Source organism: Pinus tabuliformis, chromosome 4_2 (assembly GCF_031772625.1).
Source record: "Pinus tabuliformis cultivar Carrire ecotype Pingquan chromosome 4_2, CPIR1, whole genome shotgun sequence".
Classification (NCBI taxonomy): domain Eukaryota; kingdom Viridiplantae; phylum Streptophyta; class Pinopsida; order Pinales; family Pinaceae; genus Pinus; species Pinus tabuliformis.
This window is the reverse complement of record NC_142304.1, coordinates 75,811,378-75,817,472: the sequence shown is the minus strand read 5'-3', so window position 1 is coordinate 75,817,472 and position 6,095 is coordinate 75,811,378.

Here is a 6,095-nt window from a genome sequence, read left to right as displayed (position 1 = left end):
AAAACAAGTGATACAGGAATGCCAAACCTCAAAATGACGTTCTACTGAAGGAAGCTGATGACTTCCTGGTCATTCACTTGTTTGAGTGGAACTGCTTCTGTCCACCACATGAAGTAATATGTAGCAGTCAAGATGTAGTGGTGCTACTTTGATGAATGTGGTAATATTTCCCCAATGATGTCTAAGCACCACTGTTGGAATGGTTCGTCCAGTGCAATAGGCTGCAGCGAGGCTGCTGACCTTCGAGTTCTGAGGTGCACCGCTAACAGACCAGGCACTTGTAGGCGTAACTGTGTGCATCTTTGAGCAATGTGGGCCAGTAGAAATTGACTATCATGACTTTAAGCACTATTGTGTTACCCGCAAGGTGACCTCCGGTTGGTCTATCATGCAGATCATGAACACTCTCTCTAAATCTTGTGCTTCTAGGTAATTGAGCAAAATGCCATTGTGGTGTTTTTTATAAAGCACTCCGTGCACCAACTGGTAAGATTAGGATTTGAGTCAGAGTGCCCTCTTTTTTTTGCATAAATAAGTGAAAGGGCATGGTTCCATGCTCAAGGTAATGACACACTTATTTGTACCAAGAGTTACCATGCAAAGTGGGTGGTGCTCACTCTACATTGTACAAAAAGAGGAACCTTTGCTGCTAGGGTTGGGCCCTAACCGAAGAGCTTCAGTCGTCTGAGTCAACTCAGTGCTGGATCAAGGGAATGCTTTTGATTCTTTATCAAAATTTCAAAAATATGTAAGAGTTATCAATCACAATGTCTTAGCTCAAAAATGCCTCTTGGCTACAACAAAAAAAAGTTGGATCCTAATGAGGCCCTAGGCCTTCTTATTTATACAACTGAAGCTACCAACAACTTCCTTAAAATTAGGGAGGTTTGGCTCCCAACTCGAGACCAAATTGTCTTCAACTATCACTAGCTTGGCTGCTAATGACCTCAATAGGCTTGGTTGCTTGTAACTCCGAGCTGATGAGATCTGGTGAAGGAATCTTCGAGTGATTGAGGAGTTAAGGAGGGAGATCCAATCTCCTAAAATCCCTCTTGCTTGTTTACTTCGAGTTCCTGCACTTAAATTAGCCAAAATTTCTCCAAGTCGTACAATTAATGCACATTATGCCACATGACATAACATCTCATCTTTACCCTTCTCACTAAGAAAAATATAATAAAATATGTAAAGAAATGTGAGAAAATTTGATTTTAATAAGCTAGAGAGTGGTATTAAGGTCCATATAATTTACCTATTGATGGGAATCATCATCACCCCCCTACTGAAAGTGTTTCTCATCCTCTGAGCAACTTAATCTATGTCCATGTCTTTCATTTCTCTTGTGGCCTCTCTAACATCCCATGCTTCTGTTGATGTATTCTCCTCTTGTGGATAAAATCCTTAATGCTTCTCTATTTCCTCCCACTATTTTCTTTCTTCTTCCTCCTTTCTTCCTTCTAACATACCCAAGAGAAATGGTGGACTAAGTTTCAAGCCAATCTAGTTGTTTTTGAGTCTCTGTAGTGCCTTCTTATATAGTGGGGTCCTTTCTAGTGCATCTCTCATTCTTTCAGGGGAATGATACTCCCTAATCCTTAGGCTGCATGGTAGGGTGACCCATCTCCTTTGGAATGATTGATCTATTTCATCCCCTAGAAATGTCAAAGTTTCCTGAAAATGAGTGATTGCTTGCTCTTGTGTAGCTAAGTATCTTGGTGCAAGCTGGGGATCATTGGCGATGATGTTGTGGGTGCTAATGACAACCAAGGAATTGATCAATTTTTCTCTAATGTAAAGGGGCTCTTTTTCTTCTCTTTCCAACACCCACTTTACTTCCTTAGACCTAGCCTCCTCATGACTCATCCATGATGCCAAGGCCATTAGTTGTAAGTACCCAAGCTTTGGATTGGGGTCCCACACATTCAAGTTTGTTAAGACCAAGTTGTGTAAGTAGAATTCAGATATCTTGACCCTCTCCTCTAGGGTGCTTTGGTCATAGAGCTCAATGAACTCTGTATAGTCTTGGAAAGGCATAATCCCTCGTTGTGCTAGGGTAAATTTCAGCCATTGATCTTTTAGGTACAAGGCATATGACTTTGATGGCATCCTGCACTAGAGTGCCTCCATAGAGAGGCTTGCCATAGTGGCCAATTGGCTCCATTTTTCTTGTACCTGCCTCCTCAGCCATGTGTTTTCAACCTCTAGTTGAGATTTCGTAACTCTTTCACTGTCTCTTATCTTACTCAACTCTCTTCCCATCTCTAGTAGATTCTCTTCCATATGGTCCACATCCTCTACATGAATTGATTTAGCAATTTGCATCCAACAATGTGTCCTTGCTTTCTCCTTCTCAAGCTCAAAAGAAGAGAGGGATGGCAAATTTCTGTGGTATTACTCTACCTCCCTCAATGAATCTATAATAGGAGCTGAAATTGGGCTATGGGCTAGGTTCCTGCAGCTCTTGGGATTCTCCTTTTAATGTCTTTGGAGCATCTGCCTCCCCCTGTACTTGTGTTGCTACTTCCTTGCCTTTACTTTGTCCTTGCTGTCCTTCCTGCTACTTTTCTATGTTTCCTGTAGTGATGATAGAGTTTCTTGTAGGACTTTCTATGTTTCCTGTAGGAGGATTTTCCCTTTCTGGAATGGGGTCAAATTTTCTTTGATTTTCTTTCCTGAAGTTGACCTAGTGACAGGCCTCTTAACATAGGTGATTGACGACTTTGGGGAAGCCCATTTTGATGTGCCGTCTTCACCTTTCATTTATGGGGGACTAGTTTTTCTTGTCCTTTTGGTGAGTCTTCAATAATGATAGGAGTCTTGGTAGGTGTTTGTGGTCTCCACTGTTTTATCCTAGTGCTCCTCCTTGTTTCGAAATATAGGGGAGTTTGCATCTGCTTTTTTCCTGTTGAATTTATGGGTGTGCTTAGGGTAGTCAAGGTAGCAACTGCCTCCTTCTTTGTGGGTTCAAGAGACACTCTTGGAGATTCCTCCCCTTCCTTGGTATGTTTTTCAGGGCTTGCCTTATCCTTCTATACTTCTTCCCCATTGTTCTCTTCTCCATCTATTTTATTGGTCTCTGACTCCTCTTCTTCCTTTGGTTCTTCCTCTTCTTCTTTAGGTTACTCCTCCTCTTCTTATTCCTCTTCTTCCTCTTCTTCTTCAAGTTCCTCCTCCTCTTATTATTCCTCCTCACCACTAGAGGTTGGGTCTCTTTCATAATCAATTGCTTCAACTACAACCTCCCCTTCCATGTCCCTAAATGTGGACCATAGAATAGAGATTGATCCGGATTTAAACATGAATGCAACAAATTATAGAGATAACCATAAACACAGAGATGCAACGGAAATAATACTTCATTTCATTAATGTAAAATATTGAAATATGCTTACAAAAAGAAATGGAAATATACCAGCTAGGGCGACGGTAGCTTATCTTTGAGAAGAGATGTGGCGGCTACATGCCTCTAAACTCAAATAAAATGAGGCTCAAGGGTATTTTTATTATTAAAAAATAAGAGAAAACCCTAAACAACCAAAACCCTAACACGAGGAGATGTAACACCAAGAGTTTATGGGCCTTATTGGGGTGAGTTGGACAGCCAACTTCCCGAGGTCGTGACTTGGTCATATTATCTCTGTTTGACGCGCATGCTAGCCCGTTGGAAAGATCTCTCCGAGGACTATGACGGAAAAAATGAGTTTAGACAAATATTTGCTGGTGGTAGATTTCCAAAAAAATGTCGTTTAGGGCCTCAAAATGGCTCCGGAAGTTTAGGACCCGAAAAACTGCTGAAAATAGTAAATTGTGCTACAATTAAGGAAACTAAAAAACTGAAAGAAGCAATGGTGGGGTCCAAGTGGAATTGGTGGGTGGCCACTAATATCCACCTAGATCATTCCTCCCCGCTAGGAAGCAATGGTCCCCATTGAGTTGAGTTCCTCCATGAGGTGAGGAAAATTATGCTGAACTTGGTCCCTGGTGAGCCACTTGCCCTGGTGAAGGAGTTGGCCTGCTTTGACAACTCGATACAGTTGGATATTCTGCTGGCGAGTGTGCTTGATCTGTGTGTCCATGATCCGATCAGTTGCATCTTGTTCCATGCAATCTGGATTTAACTCTGTGGGTGTGAGCTATTTTGCAATGTCAGATGTGTCTAGTAATGGTGGAAAGTATGGTCGAAGGCGGTCCACATTGAAAACTGGGTGTAGGCCAAGGAATGGAGGAATGTTGAGCTCAAATGCATTGTCTCCCATAGCCTTGGTAATGGTGTAAGGACCATATCAGAGTGGTCTGAGTTTCTGATAGGCTCCGGTAATGCGTTCCTTTTGCAAATGCAACCAGACTTTGTCGCCCACCTGAAACTTGTGTGGTACTCGATGTTGATCATGTTGCTGCTTGTACATGGAATTTGATTTCTCCATAATGTCATGGACCTGCTAGTGAATATGTTGGATGTGCTCAATGAATCTGTTTGCCTTATCTATTTTGAACTGGACATGAGCCGAATTTGCGAGAGTAGCTGCAAATGGCATGGCCACATCAATGGGACATAGTGGCTGGAATTCCAAGCCCACTTGAAAAGGACTGTGGCTAATCGAGCTGTTGAGAGCCCGATTGTGGCTGTACTAAACATAAGGGAGGCTCTCATCCCATGTGCTTGGATGCTTTGAGTTGTACATGCACATAATGTGTACGATCATCCTGTTGACAACCTCTGTCTCGCCATCAGTTTGAGGATGGAAGGCTGTGGACTTAGTGAGTTTGGTGTCCAGCATCAACCAGAGACTGGACCAAAATGTACTAAGGAACCCGCTCTCCTGATATGAGATGATAGACTGGGGGATCCCAGAGTGTACCCACATTTTTTCAAAGAAGAGTTTAGTAGTAGCTTCGATTGTGATATTCTTGTTGTAGGCTGCCATAATGGCCATCATTGAGAACCTGTCAACGACCACAAAAACACAGTCGTTTCCATGCTTACTGGAAGGAAGGCCTGACATGTAATCCATGGAGATGGATTCCCAAGGTCGACTTGGGGTAGGCAACGGGGTATAGAGGCCTTGCTTCTTGATGGTTGGTTTGGAAATGGCGCAGGCAGTGCATGATCTGATGTACTTCCCGACATCCTGTCGAAGATTCGGCCAATAGAAATACTTCTGCAGTACTGCCACCATTTTCTCAACCCCAAAATTCCCAGCAGCCCGACTGTAGTGTGCTTCCCAAATCATCTTGGCACGCTCGCTTGAAGGAACATAAGGTGAACCCGATGGCATAATAGGGCATCCTGGAGGTGAAAATCTGGGACATGATGACCCTCCAAGAGTGTCTGGTATGTGTGGCCTAATTCTGGGTTGCTTTTGTAGAGAAGTGGCCAATCAGAAGTCTCGTGCCCATAAGAGTTGAGCACGGAGGTTAACACCATGATCGGTGGTCGACTGAGGTAATCTGCAACATTATTGGTGCTGCCCTTCTTATACTTGATATTCAAATGGAACTATTGTAGGTATGTGGACCACTTTTGATGGCGATCATTCTGCAATTTCCCTTGGGTCTATATGGACTGCAGGGGTTGGTGGTCTGTGTGGATGACCATTTCCTTCCCCAAAATGTAATGCTTCCATTGTCGGCAGGCTTGCACAATGGAATACATCTCTTTGTCATAAGTGGGATACTTCTGGACTGTGTTTGAAAGTGTCTCACTGTGATATGCCACTGGATGCTTGTGTTGAGTAAGGACTACCCCAATAGCATAGTCAGAGGCATCTGTGTCGACCTCAAATGGTTGTTGCAAGTCTGGTAATGCGAGCACTGGTGCCGAGTAGAGGCAGTCTTTAAACTTTATGAATGCCTTCTATTGAGATTTAGGCCAAAAGAATTTTGCTTTCACTCCTCCCTTGGTGACTTGACTCAAGAGCCAAGTGATACGAGAAAATCACAACACAAACCTACAGTAGAAGTTGGCAAGACCTAGAAAGCTGTGGAGCTCTGTCAGAGCAGTTAGAGATGGCCAATCCCGAATGACTTGGATCTTGGCTAGATACACATGCACCCCCTGTTCATCAATAATGTATCCTAGATACTGAACCTAGGTC